Source organism: Rosa rugosa, chromosome 6 (assembly GCF_958449725.1).
Source record: "Rosa rugosa chromosome 6, drRosRugo1.1, whole genome shotgun sequence".
Lineage (NCBI taxonomy): Eukaryota > Viridiplantae > Streptophyta > Magnoliopsida > Rosales > Rosaceae > Rosa > Rosa rugosa.
In genome coordinates, this window is record NC_084825.1 from 51,117,247 (window position 1) to 51,136,548 (window position 19,302).

Sequence of the window (19,302 nt, forward strand, 5' to 3'; positions counted from 1 at the left end):
TAGCTTATCAATTTTCTTATGTTTAAGTGCAAGAATATACACTTTTTCGAGCTCCTATTGCAACTTAAATGTGTTAGTGCAAGAATATAGACAGGCAGAACAGCACTGTGATTAATCTGAACAACTATAGCACTTTTGATCAACTGATTGTACAGTTTTAATAGTCTTAATCCTTGTTCTGGGCCTTCTGGCTACAAGGTTTTGAGATCGCCGATCTAGATTGTGGATAAAACATAAAATCGGATGCAAAAGATATAACTCAAAGAAGTTAAAATATGTAATTATCTGAACAAAAAGTTAAGAAAGATATATGACGTACGCTGAAATCAAGGAAGACAAAATATTATGCAAAGCCACAGAGATTGACAAGAGAGAAGCAATAAACAAAAACCTGCCCAAAGCAAAAACTTCATCAGTTGTCAATACTCAAGACCAAGCTAGCTAGTTGAGGTGATATAGGTTTCAAAATTATGTATCCAGATTGGAAAAGTTTGTCAGAAAAAATACTAGACTCAGTTTTCAAGAGACTAGAGTTACCATCAGATTATTTGCGGTGTAGTGTTATTTGCAAGTCATGGCACCGTGTAGCCAACAATAATCGAAGCCAACAAGCTAAGATGATGTCAAATTGTCATCACCCTCCGATGCTCTTGATTCCTGCAGACGAAGAAGATACATGGAATTTATACAACATCATCCTTGACTTGCAACGTTAGATCAAATATGGACTTAACACATATCATCATAAAGTAATTCATGATTAGTTAAATGTCAAACCTAGTTTAACATGGATACAAACTGTAAATCAATACTAGTAACTTAATGAAGCAGTGTATCAATTCATTAAGGATAGTAATCCATTGCTTAGTCTACAAGAAAGGCTACAAGGTTGTGATACATTAGGAATCTAACTAGGAAACCTAATCCGATAAGGAATGCTTTAATGGGAAGTTTCTTGAGGTTTAAGTCTCCTATATATACAGATGAATTGGTCCACGATTATTGCATAAGTTCTGTCCATTGAGAAGCAAGTTGGTAAGTAACAGAAGACCATATTCAGTGATCGAGTTTTGTAGCTGCATAAGATGGAATCCATGCCAGTAATTGCTGAAGGTAAGTCTTGATCCTTTTGTGCATATGTTGTGAGCATGTATATGGTTTTAACAATTGGTATCAGAGCATAGGCTCACAAATATGAATTCAGTTTTTGCTTGGCATGAAAATCGTTTTAGGGTGTCACGCCCCGAATTTTGAATAATCAATTCAAATCCGAAACATGAATAATAACAAATTACAACTAACATCCTGAATTTTTTTCTCACAAACAACCACACTTCACAACTCTCAAATTTACAATAACCCAAATCCTCAAGTTATTTATTACAGCACACTCCCACCAAATCAAATTGTAAGGCTCAAATGAGCTTAACTCGCCTCACTATTACAATTGCTGTAAAACTATAACCATTGCTCTAACCGCACGATCACCGTCCTGGTTCTCCTGTCCTGTAGGATTACCCGCTACACAATTTGAATAGTGTACCGGGAGTTGCAACAACACAAAACCCGGTAAGCTTTTTACAGCCAGTATGAGTAAACAAGAAAGAACTGTTGATTTATTAAATTACAATTCAAGTAAAATTCAACAGTATTACGTCTGCAAAGAGACATCAAACCACTCATGGAAAACCACAAGGAATACATTTTCACAATCCTCAAATCACAATACACCACACTGGTCCTGCAAACACCCAACCCACATAACACCACTCTGGTCCATCCCAATAACACGTTAGAGCTCTAACTGCCTCGTTACCTCTGACACCTTGGCCTAGGGTCAAGCAACGGCAAAAATACTTCGGTTAACACTATAACCGTCGCGCTTTGGACATCCCCATCCTCAGCACCATATACTTCGGTTAATAATAAACCGTCGCACTTTGGACATCCCCGTCCTCGGTACACAACTTCGGTTAATAATAAACCGTCGCACTTTGGACATCCCCGTCCTCAGTACACAACTTCGGTTAATAATAAACCGTCGCACTTTGGACATCCCCGTCCTCAGTACACAAACACTCCGGTTATCCATAACCGTCAAACTTCGGACACCTCGTCCTCAGAATCCTACATTCTCCAACTCTATACATACTCCAATGTAAATCATGAATATTAACAAGAACTCATCAATCATGATCATCACATATAAATATGATAAGTCAAATTTCAAACCATAATAAATAAATCATCACAATTCCACACTCTTCAATGTCACACCATTCCACATATAATCACGTAAATATATATATATATACGTAATCACCCACTCAGGAATGACCACTAATACCAACTATAGTTCACACAAGAAAATCATGAAATTCATTTTGTATAATTAAATCATTTTACTTACCTATGGACCGTAGTTGATCAAGTCCATATGATTTAAAACAAATATTTATTCCATAAATATTTTCACACAATTACTACAGAAAATAAAGTAATTAAAGGTACTCGGTTCGTAATATGAACCACGTGAGGTTTACTCACCTCTAAATTCCCGCTGCGTCTTCTTAACAGCTCAAAATACAATTTCACGAATCGTCCGCCAAATCAAACCGTCGATCACCTAATCAAACATGACCTTAACTTAGCCAATAACTCAAAAACATAATCAAACGACAATCCAACGGTCGGATTGAAATTACATGATGATCCAACGGTCGGATCCTCACGGATCGCCTTCCTAATCACTGTTTTGCATTTATACGAAGATCCAACGGTCGGATCTTCGCCCATGACCACACAAAGCCACTGGGACAGTCATAAGATCATCATATCAAAACTACAAGTCCATCTGACGGTCCTAACTTCACAGATCACAAATCTAACGATCGAAATCGATCTAAACTTAAAAATTCATAACTTAATCATACGATATCCAAAAATTGCGTATAATATATCGAAATGATCGTATTGAAATATAGAATCTGAAAATGTACAGAAACCATATTTTTGATCCCCGGAGGTGGCCGGAAAGGGCCGCCGGAGTTAGTGGCAGAGCCGCCGCCGACCACCACCAATGGTGTCGGGGCCGGGCTGCTCTTCTTCCTCTCATCATGCTTGACAACTTTCATAACTAGCACGAAGTCTGAAAATGACCGGAAGGGGTCGAAAATTACCTTGAACAGTATGAAGGTGGCCGGAATTTTCCAGAAACCGGCGAGAAACTGCAGAAAACGGCGAGCTCCAATTCGACGTAAAAACGTCAATTTAAGTCTTCGATTCCTTCTGAAGAGTTGTTAAGAAACTCAAGAAGAACTCACTGGTTCAAGAATCACAGAAAAATATGGTCTGTAGCTCGAGATATACCGATCGAAAGCTTCGGTGGTCGGAAAAATTCCAGAATTTTGCAGAATCCGGCAAGGCTCGATTTCGACGTCAAAGCTTCAATTTCAGGCCTCGATGCCTTCTAGAGAGTTGTTAATAACATCAAGGGGAACCCACTGGAAAAAGAATCAATCAAAACGATGCACTACAGCTCGAGATATCTTGATCGATAGCTCCGGTCTCGTTCTTGGTTGGGTTTGACTTGCAGCCACTGCTACGGGCCACGCCGCCGTGTGAGGCTGCTTCTGGGAGTTTCAGGAAGTTGAGGCGAGCTTGTGGATGGATTTTGGTGAGGATTGGTGACCGGTAGCTTGAGATATCAAGCTTGTTTCCAAAACGAGCTCAAACCGGGCGGAGCTTCCCGCCGCCGCTGGTGGCCGTGTCACGGTGCAAGGCTGCCTCTGGCAGCTGCGCAAGGCTGAGACGAAGCAAAAGGAAGTGGTTCGACGCCGTTTGGTGGCCGGTGGAGGTAGAGAGAGACCGAAGAGCCTTTGCTCTGTTTTCGGTTTCGGTCGAGCGAGAGAGAGAAAGAAGAAAAAAAAAGAGAAAAAGAAAAAGAAGGAAGGAGACCCGGAGGAAAGGAAAAGGAAAAGGAAAAGGAAGAAAAAGAAATTTCTAAAAGAGAATCCGAGGAAAAGAGATTATAAAAAGAATCTCATATTTCCAAAATTCGTAACATAATCGTACGAACTCCAAAAATTTCGTTCGACATATGCACGCGATCATATCGACGAGCTCTACAACTTTTATGAAGGAAGTTTTTCCCAAATTCCGTACGTAGAAAAGTCGATTTTTCTTGAATCGCACAATTCGAGCTTTTGTTAAAACGAATATTTCGAAACTTCGATAATTCAAAAAGTTGAATTATTTCGGGTAATATTCGTGCAAAAGCACTTTAATCAATTCGCACAATTTCACGAGACGAAATGGAAAATTGCGGGTATTACATAGGGTTTTGCAAAAAAAAAAAAAGAAAAAAAAAAAAGGGTTTTTGCTTTACGGGTCAAGTAACTGACCAAGTAACTGATCAGGTACCTGATCAAGGTAAGTTATTTAATCAAGGCCCAGTCACAGCACGCGGACTATCCAGGCCCAAACCCGACCAAAACATGAAGAACAGGTGACCGTTGTATCACAACGGTCAGTTTTGATCAAGATGAAGGTCTGGGACTGGATTCGGAAACGTGCGAGATGTTTTCATCTCGAGAAGGGATTCAAAATCCCAACTGCTGTGAATCAAGAAGCCAATAAAGTCAATTGCTGCATCTGGTTATCAAATTCACACTTCCGCTGTGATTTTAGCAGCAAATTGGGGAAAAAGCAAAATCAGGTTTTTCTGTGAAAATTGTTTTCGATTCATAGCATGATTATTAAGTTTTCGATTGTGCTCAAGAACCCTAGTTGCATTCCCGGCGTGCGTTAGGCTAGAGTAGATGGTGACCGGATGAAATTTACAATTTCTTGATTGTTATGTGGTTTTCTTGGAATCGAAACAATTGTGTTTGGATGTGTATGTGTGATTTGATATGCATGTTCAATTGATTGATGATATGGTATTGTATATGTGATCGTGTAACAATGTATAAAGAATAGAGAATTACTGAGTTTTTTCTATTTTTTTATCTTTTTATCAGATTTTCATATATTTCTTCACTTTATCGGATATATATCCTAAATATCTATTGTCATTCATGACACTTACCAAACGTCATGAAAACATTTTTCATGACGTTCTCCAAACGCCATGGCACATTGTCATTCACGGCATTTATCAAACATCATGGAAATATTTTTCATGACATTTGAAAAACGTCATAAGAATAATGGCAGTTTAAAAACGTCATCAAATAGTAAGACTTACAATGACATTTCGAAAACGTCATAAACTTGAGACGAAATTTTGATCAATGACGTTTCCATTAGAAAACGTCATAGAAAAGGTATTTAATGACGTTTTTGAGCAAATGTCATCTAAATATTGTCATTAAATGTCATATTTGTAGTAGTGCAAGAGTACTAAGGTGGCGTTCGGTAACGTTTTCAAGTCATCTTTTTCATTTTATAAAATGAAAATGGCTTGAAAATGCGTTCGTTGGTCTGTTTTCAAAAATACTAAAAATAAAAATTAAAAATGATTTTTTATTTTACTCGTAAAACAGGAAAACGACAAATAGACGTTTTCACCTTTTCATTCTCATATTTTAGAAAAAACGGAGATATATGTATACATTTTCATTGTTTTTTGCATTTTCATACGGTAGTACCGGACTCGTTTTTGTTGTTCTCGTTTTTGAAAATTGTTTTCGAAATATACTACCGGACACATTTTCGGATCTCAAAAATCCAATCTTGTTTTCTTATTTTCATTTTCAAAATCGGTTTTTGAAAAATCATTTTTAAAAACGTTACCGAACAGGCCCTAAGAGTCTAAGACTCGAGCAAAATATAAGCTAGGCATAACTAAATCTGCATGACATGACACTATGCAGCATGCTTTGTGCTCTTGAGATGGTTTTTTAGACCATTCTCAAGCACAGAGGTTGACTTGCAAGTGGAGCACACAAATTCCTTCAACTCTCCCTTCTTATTCAAGTTGAGATGGACTGCTAGGGTTTGCTCCAATCCTTTCTCTTTTTGTCATCCTGATGCTGAAGCTCATGCTTTTTGAACGCCGATTTCTTGTCAAACTCCTCTTCACAATCACCACATGCGTAAATTTTTCCCATACTACAAGATAAATCATCATAAAAGTTTTTTTTTTTTTTTTTTTTTATCGGGTAGTTAGCAGTTAGTAACTCACACACCCATGCAGTGGTATCCCAGCGCCAGGACACCTGCACCGACATTGCGGCGAAAGCCAGGCAAAGCCAGACTAATCCACTGCACCGCAGACATACGAACCCAAAGGGTCCCTCAAATCTGCTGGCCACGGGATGGAGCTAGGATTCAAACGCTAGACCTGGGGGTTCCAGACTAGGCCGTTCGACCAACACACCACACCACGTGGTTAATCATCATAAAAGTTAAAAATAAAAAACCATGCTATGTTATAAACTCATCAACACGCATGACCTATAAATTGTCCTCGATCTAATCTTATGAAAAACTTGTCTATATATTCTCTAAAAGCCAACATCTATTTTTCAAGGTATAAATCGACTAATAGGAAAATAAGAAAAATGCACCAACAGTCCCTCAACTCTTGTGCACCGGCCAATTTGATACCCACACTCCCAATGCTATCAATGTGATACCTGAACACTTATTTTGCTATTAACGACATACATCCGTTAGATTTCCCTGACGGAAACGTTAGAACAGTAACGTGGCAAATACGTGTCACACATATGATATTTATATTAAGGGCAAAATTGTCTTTTCCTATTAACTAATTAATTTTTTTTATCTTTCTTTTTAATTTTTTTCCTTTCTTCTTCTTATTTACTTTCTTCTTCTCCCATCCTCAACTCCTCATCCTTTCTCTCAATTTTATCAACTTTCTCTCAATTTTATCAACTGACCTATTGTTGTTTGCTATTCAGTTTCCTAGTTTCTGATTTCTTGTTGGGGTAAGATTGTAACTATTTGTATCTGTTTGTTGCCAGCAATTTCAAATTTTCAATGAAGATAGACTTGGTCAAGTTGCATCCATGTTGTCTGGCAAACATGGATATAATTAACAAAGAAAAGAAGAGATGCTTTCAAATTAAAACAAAATTGCAGCGAAACTGATTTGCATATCACGAGAGTGAGGTGCATCATATTTGTTTGGAATTAGTGTTTGCAGGATTGGGGATTTTAAAGTCATAGCAACATTCCTCATCATTCAACCTCCTTGTTCATACTAAAACCCAGAAACTCTAGATCCTCGCTTTCTTTCCCATCAAACTCGACAATTTCTCAATTCCACCCATAACATCCAAAACCCCCAATCCTGCTAGAAAAAAAAACCCTAACCCGTAACCAATTCTTGCAATTACTCCCAATTTCTTGGATGGAATTTTCGAAGAAGAAGCCATCATCAAGAAGCATGGGATCATCGTCTTCATCCAAAACCCATCGCAGTGCTGCAAGATCCACCATGGCCAATTGGCAAGTCAGCCATTGCTCTGCTTCTGTCATATTCATATCGAAGGCTGCTGCATGCGAAAACCCTCCTTCACAGCCATTGATGAATACCCACTTCCATAAGTAATCTGTTGATGATCATTTGTGTTTAATTTCAATATGAATAATCTTTTGCTTTCGATTTTCGATATCTCACAGATTGTCGAATCCATTCTCACACTCAAGGTTCCTCGGGGGAGAATGAGACTGGTGATGGGTTAGATTTGGATTTGGTGGTGGTTGGGTCAAAGCATTAAAGGTTGAAGCTTTTAATGGATTCGGATGGATAGAGTTAAAGAGAGAGAAGGAGAGACCTACCATTCTTCTATGTTCTTTGGAACCCAGACCAGGCAAGTGAATCCAACGAACAACAACGAAACAATAGACCCAGATTTAGTCATTTAAAAAAGAAGAAGAAGAAAAGAAAGGAAAAATAAATTAATAAAAGAAAAGGGTAAATTGGTCATTTACTCTCTTTTTTGTCTTCGTGTGCTTGCCACGTCACTGTTCTAACGTCTCCGTTAGAGAAATCTAACAGATGTATGTCGTCGATAGCAAAATAAGTGTTCAGGTATCACATTGATAGCATTGGGAATATGGGTATCAAATTGGCCGGTGCACAAGAATTGAGGGACTGATGGTACATTTTTCTCTAGGAAAATTAAACTGTTTAGACAAAACAAAGCAATGTAATGAAGATTTAATTGGTTAGGATCTTGTATGGTGGAATCCATTTATTAGAACTATATAGAGAACAAGAAGTCATAAATCAACTTAAAACTAACAAGATCGAGCAAAGGAACTTGAAGATAATGACATTAATCAAGATAATAAAATCGAAGAGGTAAAGAAATATAATGGATGTGTGTGTGTGTGTGAAGATCTAGACAGGGCAAGGGAAATAGCTTTCAAACTTAATCTATAAATTAATTAACACATAGATCTAGAATCTAGTACTGACCTTATGACTATATAAACGGTACACTCATTTTCCTTTTCCTACCTTCTCATTTCTCCTACTGATCAAAACCCTCCCGAGCTCCCTGCTTCAACACTAGCCTAAGACTCCGAGCAAAATCTAGAGTCCGATCAGGTATGGTGCTTCTCTCTCACTCTCTAAGCTAAGCTCTCTCTCCCTGGACTCATTTCTCCATTATAACTTTAGCAAATTTATAAAAAAAAATCCATCATTAACTTTGAATCTCTAACTCTAAGTCACACAGTCTCGTGCTCTGCACGTGCCCCAATTTCCTTTTTCTTTATTTCTGTTTTTTTTTTTTTTTTTGAGAAAATTGTCCTCTTTTCCCTTTCTTTTCTCTCTCCCTCCCTCCCTCTTTTTCAGTTTTCTGACCTTGTTGAAATTTGGAGAACCAAAAGGAGGGATGAATTGAATTGTTTGTTGAATTGGGTTCAAAAATTTGAGTGTCTTCAGTCTTCAATTTGCCGGAAGTGGTAATTTTTTCTGGGCTCTAGGTCTAGGTGCTGGTGTTGCTTTTAAAGGGCAGTACGATTGTTCCCTCCTCCTCTGAACCTTATCGTCACCCGACACCTGACTCTGCCCAACAACCCACCCTAAACCCCTCAAACCCAGAAACCCATCTTCGATCTTCACCTATGTGCGATGATGCTGGAATATGGAAAAGCAGTTCGAGAGAGTGAATACGAGCAACTTCGTGTTGTGTTTACGTTGAGATACACATGGGAAGCACGTGATAGCAATACAACCCTAAAGCAATCTCAGAGCGATCGATCGATCCCTTTCTCTCATCGTTCTCCAGAGGAGGTGATTGAGGTTGCGAGTTCCGGCTGTGGTGAGAGGCACCTGATCGATACCCTTCTCCTTCTCATCGTCATCTCGCTCATCGTTACCCTTCTCCCCCAATTTTTGATTCAGCCCCTCCAATTCGATTCGTAAATTGGAGGCGATATATATGTTGTGGTTTCGAATAAGTCACTCGATTGGCGGCGGCTTATTGGGTTTGGGTAAGCTGCTTTACTTTTACTCTCCCAATTACAAGGTGTTCATATTTTGGGGTTTCGAATTGATCAACCAGAATTGATTTTTGTAATTGCTGAGTAGGTTTTTTGATTCATCAACCAGAATAGATGAGCTTTTTTAACATATATTGACAAAGAGAATCGATGAGCTTGATCAATGGTTTTGTAATTGCTCAATGGGTTTTGTGATTCTATCTGAAACTGTCCGTCGAATTCTTCAGGATCGTATTTTGATTATTTATGTTCTCGAGGTTTGATTACATATTTGATCCTGGATTGCTTATTCAATTCATTGCTTTATGTATCAGAATGTCATGTGCACTCCGATAAGATTTTTATCCATCTGAGAGCTACTTTGAACAATTTGAGTGTGTGTGTGTGTTTTCAGGCAGAGATTGAATCTCATGTGCAACCTGGATCTGTATCAGTATATGTTCATTATGGACAAAAGTAGACCAAAGGATGCAAATCTTTTAGCTCAAAGCCATGTTGTGATCACTACATATGGAGTTTGAGCATCAGAATTTTCTATAGAGGTAATGTAAACAAATCCTATTTGTAATTGTTTATGAGTTCTGCACTTGTGTATACAAGTTGTTTGCCTCAAAATCGTCTCGGCCGAAATGAGGGCCGAGGGACCTGTGGTTGAATCGTCCTTCTGAAATTGCGCGGGCGTGCCAACTCGCAGCCGAATGGCCGAACGAGGTTCAGATCTGATTTGCGCTTGTATCTGACTTCTTATCAAATGATTGAAGACCGAGGAAGGAACCCTCTCGGCCGTTAGGTTCTAATGCCTCTGTTGCAAGGACTTCGGTTAGGCGTCAATCCTGACCGGGATCTTCTATCACGTTCACTTATTGGGTAAACTTAAATGTTCGAGTGACAAGCGAGAGATCTATCGGGTGAAGGTACTCGCAGATCACGGTGAAGACGAAGGTGAAGTGGACTCGGTTGTCAAAGCGTTGTGAGATTATGTGTGTGTGAACAACGAATCGCATCGACCCAATCCGGACTGGCCGAAAGAGATCAATGGATGATAATTCTATGTTACGAACTACTCCTAAGTGCGAAAAGTAAAGTGCATATAAAGTAAATAAACAAGAAAGTAAAGTGCTTGAATGTAAAGAATTGAATTGAAACTAAGAAACTAGAAATGAAAACAAGTTATGAAAGTTGAATCGAAGGTAAAGTACCTATGGGATAGCAAGAGAAAAGTTTGTGAGTAAAAGTTTTATGTTGATTTGTTTGTGTGGTGCAGGACCTTTTACAATGAGTTTAAGAGAAATTCTTAGGTGGGGTTTTCCCCACCACGTGGCTTTAGGGCCACCCAATCAGAACAAAGAAATTTTTTTCTCTCTTCCAAAAATGCCCCTGCTCCTTAAATATACAATACCCAAAAGACCCCCCTGCTAGGCCGTGATTGGTCTGCCGCATATGCCACGTGGTGCGGGTGCCCCACGCAAGTCTCTCTCTGAGTTTAAAGCTCCTATATATACAGATCAAAAACTAGGCTAACTTGCTCTCTAAGACGTGGAATTCAAGTAGGATTCATCTTCCTTTTTTGGGTTGATTCATTCATAAATGTTATGATTCGGCTGATATCTGGAATCTTCACAATTGAAATCCTTAATTGATTTAAACTCTTTCCTTGTGAGGATTCCTTCCTTGAACGGACTTCTCGGCCGATGTTTGTCAGTTGGGCTTGGCCGAGCATATCTAAACTCCTTCTCGACCCATCTGCGTAGTCACTCATTTGAACTTAGATTTTCCAACCATGTAACCGTGTGATCCACTTTCATCATCTTTTGGGTTGTTCGACCCAAAATCTCAAACCTCAGCCGAGTGATTGAACGATGTTTTTATCTCATACTCAAAACTCTAATCTCGGTCGAGTGACCGAACAATGCCCAGTCATATGACTCAAAACTATAATCTCGATCGAGTGACCGAGAAACTCTGATTTCTGTCAACACCTTCATTTCGGCCGTATAACCTAAATTCTATATTCTCGGTCGACCTAATGCTTATTTGACTAATTTCCTCATCTCAGCTGAATGGCCAATTAATTTCATTCTCGGCCGAATGATTGAGTGACTTCATTCTTGGCCCTTACTTAATCTCAGCCAAAATTCTCTCTCATCCAACAGCGAGAGCTTAGTAGGTCGACGTGCAAAAAACAGGTGCAAACACAAGTTGAGTTTTGTGCATCTTTTCCTTTCTCCTTGCCTCTCTGCATCTAGAATTCTAAGGACAATGGGGGACTTTACTCGGTTGGTTCTTGTTGAAGCGCATACCATAAAATCCTCTAAAAGCCAAATCTCTATTGCTGCTGCTGCTCTAGTTGCTGGTCGCCGATGCTGTCTTACTGGCACCCCTATACAGGTAAAAGTATTTTTATGAGGTTTATGTTAGTAATTGAGACTGACATTCTTGTTAGTATTTGGAGGTTAATTCTCTGCCACTACTCCTGACATTAACTTTGTTGTTATTAGAACAATCTGGAGGACATTTATAGTCTGAATGGGTTTTGTGATTCATTAATGAGCATTCTTAATTAAACGTCTGAGGTTTTGTGATTCTGCATTTCTCTTCAACCACTACCCCTTTTATTATGAATTTGAGAATACTTTTTCTGAGGTAAGTGGATGCATTGCGGTCCTGTTACCTCACAATGGAAACTGCTTTTGTCTTGCACGAGGGCTGAGAGTTAACCCCACTTTTTTTCTTTTGCATTTAGTGTCCTACCTACCACTGTGCAAAATGCCTTTAATCTAATGATTCATCCATAAAGAGATGATAATTCCTGAGCTTTTTCGATACTGCCTTTTGAACAGTTCTGATTTTTATGGAATGTACGATGTAATGGATTACTATATGATGGAACTGCAGAACTTTGTTCATCGAATTTGCCCATTTTCTCTTTCGAGACTTTAGTCTAGCGTGTTATTAATTGATGACAGTAATTGGGTTACAAATAATATTTGTAAGGTTGTGTTAAAGATGACTGGTAGCTAAAGCATTCATGAGATTGCTTGTCTTTATGTGGCCTCACAAGTGTACATTCCTTTTTCTACTTCTACATTCCATGAGGGTTGTCTCCATTAAGATACTCAGACAAAGCATCTTGAAGTTTCTCAAATTTTAAATGCAAAAGGGCCAGATGTTTTACCTTTGAAGTGGATTTGCAGGATTTGTGAAAGCTTGTTTGTACTTGCGTATAGCTTCTGGTCTTCTGGTACCAGAAGCCAAGCTGTTTCTGCATTTGGAGGATTTGCTTTACGTGGTAAAAGCCAAACCCCATGATCACAGGATGATGTGTGCCTCACCAATTGTGCAAACTAAGTTGAGCCAGTAAGCTGCAGTCTTGTTCTTTGTAGTTACTCTTTCTTGTTTTAGTTATATATGCAGGGGATCTCTGAGCTTTTCCTTTGTAATGATTTCTTCTTTGTTCTTTGGTTGCATTTTGCAGAAGTGATTCTCTCTGTTAATATTCTCATTCTAGCATCTCATGTGATTCTGAATTTCAGTCAGAGCTTGTGAAAGGTGACTCGTTGTCAAAGGTAAGTACTGGCGCACATCTTCCTGGCAAATGCTTTTGAATTTCAAAAATGTTCTGTTGGGAACCACGTGAATTCGATTGATCTGGAAATGAATGAATTTGTTCTGTTCATTTGCAAGTGAAGTCTACTGTTATTTAATAAAGATATTTCCAGGTTAGTTTAGGAATCTGCATTCCAAATCCGCTCGAATTTGTAGAGCTGAAATCTTTGGAATTTGAGGAAGGACTTGTCTGCAATGAACCAAAACTATTGTAGACCAACAGATGCCGTGAGGTGAGCCATGAAATTGACCAAATCGACTCGCATACGACAGGAAAGATGAAACTGTGCTTGGAGTTGTTACCATAGGGGCTTTTAAGGGAGACGGAGAAAGGCATGTGCATCAAGGAGGAGATAAGGTTGGAGATAAAGGTCCAGTTTGAAGAAACCATCTACACAGAGACTCGTAAGTATCACTCTTCTCAATCTCTCTGCAATTTTGGTTGAATGACAATGAGAGAGTGAGATTGTTAGGATTGTGAATTCCAGGTCTAAATGCTTGTAAATTCTGGAAATTGGTTGTTACTATTTTCAGGTTGAGATCTATGAGGATAACGATAATGTGAGCAAGGACGAGTTTGCGGCTCTGCTCTCGGAGGTCAAGCTGCCACAGCCACCAATATGTGTTCACTGCATAGATTGAAACGGGTGTGTTTCTTTCTCTCTCTTGCATCTTCTTTTGGGATTTTTAAATGTGAGAAATTTAATCATCATAAAACAAAATTTGTGATCAAGTTTACCAAAGCAGGAATGTTCTATTGATTTAGGTAGAATTTAACCATTTCTGTAAACTTTACTCTCGAAACTCAAACTCTGATGTTTGCATGAGATACCCATCACTCATGCACCCTTCATCTGTTTATTCGTACATGACTAGAAGGACTCCTATGCTATGTGCAGATCCATGAGTACCATAGGAGACATCCAGCTGCACTAGTTGTTGTTGCCAATGAGGAACATGAAGCACTGCTCAAACAGGAGCCTCAAGTGGAGAGGTCAGTCTTTATATCTTTTTACACGTCTGTAAACAATGCTTGAGGTTACAAAGAAGGGAATTTACTATTGCTTCAGTCTTTCTCTTTCAACATGAGATTGGAAAATCGATTACCAGTGAAATTGCTAAATTTTCAGATGAATGATTCATTTGCCTTCAGTGAGATTGGAACTTATCACTTGCCTTCAGACAATTGATAGCAACAACCATCCTGAGGTACCATACGAACATCTTTTGGTCTATATTATTTTTGTGGACAACACAACTGTGAGTTTTCTTGTTTTCATTGCGTTTCTATGAATCGTATGTTTATCATCAATGCTGGTTCTGGTTTTAGAATGTTGTGGAGCACTGTGAAGTCCTTCCTTGATCCCAATTAAGACAACTGAAAAGATTAATGTCAGTATACCTTTTTGAGCTAAAAGTTCTAGTTCTTGTGAGGACCATATTATTAACAGGTGAAAGTTATATTCCTCCAGGTCCTTGGTAACAAGAGCAAGTTACTTGAAATAATTTATGCTAGGTTTTTTTGTATCAATTAAATAGAGGATTAGGCGATATTAGTTCCTCTGCGACAGCCGATATGGGGTGACTGGCACCCACCCACAATCTCGAAAGAAAGGGGGCCATCGCAACCGGGAACCCACCGCCCATCCCTCTATTTTATTTTATTAAAAAAGGAAAAGAAAACACAAGAGGAGAGAGGGGGACAAGAACCAAAACCTCTCTGAAAACAAAATGAAATAAAGTACTCAAAGTGAGCACTGAGCTAAAATAGTTACGAACTAATGAATAGAGCAATCATGCAGCAGAAACCACCGTTGCATGAAATCAATCAAGCACTTCAGAATTAGCTAATACGGAAATTCGGTAACCCTTGCAGATTGTGAACAAAGGCAGCTGATGCACAAGGAGGGCAAGAGTCCCACCAATAATGCCCCTCATGATCCACCCCATAGTTAGCTAAGCAATCAGCCACTTGATTCCCTTCTCGATAAATATGTGAAAACTGAATCTGCATAGAGGAGAGAATGGTACAACAATTGACCCAATCAACACTTAGACGCCAAGGGACTGAGTAATTTTTATTGGCAAGAAAGTGAATTGCTACCGCTGAATCACACTCAATCCAGAGAGAAGTCCATCCTTTTCCTGATGCTATTGAAACTGCATGAATAATGGCTTGAAGCTCTGCTTCTAGGGCAGTAGCAATACCCAAGGAACCAGCAAAACAACCCATACAATTACCCAAGTGATCACGAAAAATACCTCCATAGCCCGCGAGTCCAGGCGTCCCACGAGCAGCACCATCTGTATTAACCTTTAATTGAAAAGCACAAGGAGCATGCCAATTTACCTCACGAATTTGATGTGATCTTGAGGCTCTACCGCTGATTCTAAGAGCACTGAAAACGGATAGAATTTCTAGCCTCCCAAAAAGAGTAGAAGCCAGCTCCCATCATTCCCCACCATAAATAATTTATGCTAGGTAAGTCTCTAAATGAGCAGCATCTTATTTCACACATGAAATAGTTCACTCTTTCACTAGTAAGACAAATAACTCTTTCAGCAAAGTATTTTAAAACTATGAAAAAAAGTGCTTGATGAGTTGACATCAACAGTTGAATTGGGGAATGGCTTTATTAATTGGAGGTATAGGTGCGGTGTTATAATGGTGTGAGCGAGTGTGAGAGTTGAACTTATTTGAGGCATAGCAGGGTGCTAAAAATGTGTGATTTTTGGTTAACATCGTGATAGTGGAGCCATGTCTAGTATTCCTGACAGAAGGGATTGCTTAGAAAAATATCAAATTGTTGTTATATATCCCAAGCTTTTCTTTTAGGTCCAATGAAAACATGATTTGGGAGGTTTATGTTGTGTTTGTGGATAGTTTGATGGGCATTCAAGTGAGAGATAGGATTGTATAAAGTGGGCATTTCTCTCTCAAATGTCCAATCACCAGGATCAACTTCCATGCTGTTATGTTTTTTGAGCCAAATACATAGCAACTGGTTCTGTATCCTGCACTTTCTCCAATATACAAATTTCTTTGAAAACAGCTGAATATATAAGATCAAAGAACCATGTCAAGATTATGGTTGTTATGCTTTTTATATTCTTTTCCTTGAGATTCCCAACCAAAAAAAAAAAAACATTCCAAGGGATGTATTTGGGGGTCAGCTCATAAACATTTCCTCTTGGATGCTATTCATATGGATACCATGTATGTGCCACTTTGTCTCACTATCAAGGACTTCTTTCTTCTTTTGGTAAAGCAAATATGAACCATTGGGTGTTAAATCTGTTGCCAATAGCAGTCTGGAAGTGATCCTGGAAATCACCACTCTTTCTTATCATTTCTCTTCTTATAAAAAAAAATTCATTTTGTTTGAGCAGTGCATTGGAGTTCCTGTCCACCTGCAAATTGGCAAACTTAACAGTGAAGGCAGAGCTGGGTTGTTGCTTGCTTCATAGAAGTGGAAGGCTCACAATAGATGGGTGTGTGCTACAGTGCGAGGCGAATCCCCTAGACTTCCTTTCAGTCCCCATTGTCAGTACGGCAAGTGCGGAAACTGTTGTCTTCATCGGTGAAGTGTTATAAGGATGGTGCTTCTGTTTCTTGGACTCGATCACTCGAATTGAAGGAGGTGACAAGGCTGTTTCAACTAGTGGAGGCCTGACATTGCAGCGAGTCCGAGTCATGTATGCTCGGACGTCGACTCTCGTTTTCTGGTTTGATATGGAGTAACAATGATGTCTTGGATTCCTAGTTGGCATGTGTACAATAGTAATTGTTTTTGTCTTTTTGGTAAACTATGTACAATAGTAATTTGGAGTAGTTGTATTTATTTCATGGGTAATAATTTCCACTATGTCTTTCCTACTGTTGTAAAGGTCATTGCTAAAATGGGATAATAAATGAGAATGAATTGTGGGTGAAATATTCTTGCAAGGATTTCCCCTTGTGCATCATCACTGATTTATTGATGTGGTTTTGTTTTGCTTCTAAAACCGGAGCCTAAGAGCAATGCAGATGTTTAGTCTTTCTCCTGCAGAAGTGTACGGCAGTACTTCATGGATGTAAATTTAGAGACAAAATTACCGAAAGGCAGTGACACTATTTGCAACTGATTTTAGTTACATCCTTCTCCCATGTCAATGCAACACTGGCAAACACTCCTTGGTGTAGAAATTTATACGGAATATACGCATTGTTGTTTTAACAAATTACATAAAAGATCATATGGGTTTCCAGAACATGACTTGCGTCAATGCTCGCAGAAAGAGTGATGTATGCCGCAATTAGCTTGAAACGGGGACGTATATATTGAAAAGAATTAGGAAGTGATAGAAACACCGAAGTTGCAGTAAATAAGTGACTTTATTTCCATTATCATATCCAAGAGATCCAAGAGTAACAAGTATCAAAGTCCGATTACTCTCTTGTGATCCTAACTTCAGCATGCTGGAAATAGGGACTTATGCAAACATAACATGACAAGTTACTCTAACTTCCTAGTCTGTCTTTGCATTATAATGAGGCTTCACAAAAGGATTAAATTCCCAGGGTGCAAATAAAACAAAATCCTCAGATAGTGGGAAACCTGAAAATGGTTTCCACAGCAAAAGGCCAAATACCCTACAGTATTTCTACTCAAATTCCACGCATCCATTAACTGAAAGAAGAGATACCAGCAACAATCTGCAATAAGATCAGCAACATGAAATATAACATTTTAGCATGTGACATCGCGCTATGGAATTGGAATACAATCCCTTTCCACATTGTCCTTACAATATCACAAAACACATTCTATTCACTCTGTGTTTCGAAAAATATAACTCTACTTCCTAACTGGCCACATACACAAAATTGGCGCTTTTTGCTTCTATTAGTACCACCCAAGGTTCCCAACTCATAATACTCCGCTCTGCATGACACTCTACCAGCAGTAACAATGGTCTTCATGGTTCCATAAGACTAACAATTGATTTCATCATCTCTCCATCCAACCATTACCATTATAGCTTTCTGTACTCCCTAACAGTAAAGTGTAGAAAAATTGTCAGTTCCATTTACTAATGAAGTTTGCAATACTTGCATGGACAACGATAAATGCAACCAGTACATGAGAAAATATTTTCCAAACCATACCAACTGAATATCTGATCAAAATACAACATTGAAGTCACCTAATTGTAATGCATAAACATCAGGAGGCACCATATTTAGATATTGTTTTCTTTTAGATCAAGTTCTTTGTAATATATTTGTTGCAATTTTCTGAAAGATGATAAAAGTACAATATACAAGGCTCTTGTTGTAACAAATTTTAATATTTTGTTTAAACCTACTTTTCCAATATGGATAAAAAAAACATTCATACATGGGCTATATATACCATACATTACATTGACAACCCTAAACTGAAATTTGCTTGTATTGGTACCAAGAATGTTTGCAACAAAAATACATATCCTCAATTAAAAAGGAAATTAACTTTGCTCTAGTAATTATTTTTTTCCAAACTGCAGACTTATGGTTAATTATTGACACTTATACGCCCCGAGTTGTCACACAACAACCCCAGAGCCCAGCTGGGAGGATAAGTACTGAACTGAACCCAATATATGATATAAAAGCATGAGCTACACTGAACTCCCTGTAGCAGGTCATCGTTGGATTACCAAATCATCAGCAGAGTATTGAGCCCTACGGAGTTCCAATTTATAGTAATGCAACTACTATGTCTAAACCCAGTTGCAGAATAGGTATAAGCTGAATACGGAACTGCCAAACAGGCCATTTGAAGTTCCAAATCAAAGTGCAACTTCATAACTATTTTTGTGCTGAATAGGCAACTGCCAAACAGACCATTTGAAGTTCCGAATCAAAATGAAACTTCCATAACTTAATATAAGCTGAATAGGCAACTACTCGAAGGTGATTTCCAAATACAAATGCAACTTGCCAAAAAGTAACAACTGAGCCTTCCCTTGAGAGCATATCATAGTTTGTATGATAGTGCTAATAGATATGTTTTAATGATAAATTTTGCCACTCGGTTCTGAGCACTACCTTTAATCCTACTGGTATATGGTGCTTTCCCTCTTCGCTCCCACTGAAACAAAAAGGTTTGCACTTGGTATTGAGAAAACTATCCAATAATTCATGACTATATATAAACTGTAAACAAGGTCCATACTGTACTAAAA

The 19,302-nt window shown here is 38.6% G+C and overlaps 1 long non-coding RNA gene across 2 annotated transcripts; it reads left to right on the forward strand.

Annotated features, from left to right (window-relative positions):
• The first annotated feature begins 8,808 nt into the window (after window positions 1-8,808).
• LOC133713911 (uncharacterized) lies at window positions 8,809-17,068 on the forward strand. Of its 2 annotated transcripts, XR_009848322.1 has the most exons (12): window positions 8,809-9,477; window positions 9,881-10,028; window positions 11,733-11,874; window positions 12,681-12,843; window positions 12,962-13,052; window positions 13,206-13,497; window positions 13,627-13,739; window positions 13,992-14,086; window positions 14,223-14,301; window positions 14,423-14,484; window positions 14,565-14,608; window positions 16,483-17,068. It is a non-coding gene; the product is annotated as an uncharacterized LOC133713911 (long non-coding RNA). The 2 variants fall into 2 exon arrangements; XR_009848321.1 differs by lacking the exons at window positions 8,809-9,477; window positions 9,881-10,028; window positions 11,733-11,874; window positions 14,423-14,484; window positions 14,565-14,608 and adding an exon at window positions 12,331-12,548.
• Window positions 17,069-19,302: the final 2,234 nt, after the last annotated feature.